This window comes from Eurypyga helias, unplaced genomic scaffold (assembly GCF_000690775.1).
Source record: "Eurypyga helias isolate BGI_N326 unplaced genomic scaffold, ASM69077v1 scaffold15205, whole genome shotgun sequence".
In the NCBI taxonomy this organism is placed as follows: Eukaryota; Metazoa; Chordata; class Aves; order Eurypygiformes; family Eurypygidae; genus Eurypyga; species Eurypyga helias.
This window is the reverse complement of record NW_010252197.1, coordinates 1-586: the sequence shown is the minus strand read 5'-3', so window position 1 is coordinate 586 and position 586 is coordinate 1.

Genomic DNA, 586 nt, shown 5'->3' with positions numbered 1-586 from the left:
CCATCCATCCTGGCCTTGAACACTTCCAGGGATGGGGCATCCACAGCTTCTCTGGGCAACCTGTTCCAGTTCCTCACCACCCTCTCCAGGAAGAACTTTTCCCTGATGTCCAATCTAAATGGCCTGTTTGCAAGTAATGAGCGTAACCTCGTGTGCTGTTGTCAAGGGGCTGCACATGAGGGATGCAATGTGTGTTTTTCTGTGCCGGTCTAGCCCCTGGCTCTCCCAGGACTTCATAACAGCAGTGCCATGGCCTAACCGTGACCCAGCAGCTACCCTCAGAACAGTGTTTTTCTTGACTAGTGCCACCAGCGGGGTGTTTTCTTTGGCTTTGACAGCCTTGCAGTAAATTCCCAGGCGGGCCAATGCCTCGCTGCGTTAGAAACCCGCTTGACACCTGAAGGCTTGGCCACAGGCCAGCAGAGCCATTTAAAGCCGGTGCCACCTCCACCGACGGGCACGAGCCCTGCAGCACCCCGGCTTTCAGCCTGTTGGCATGGGAGAATGCAGGGCCCAGCATGAGTCCCCTGTCCCACGGCACCGAGCCTGTGGGCGCTGCGGGCCCTGGGGTGCCACTTGCCAGCCC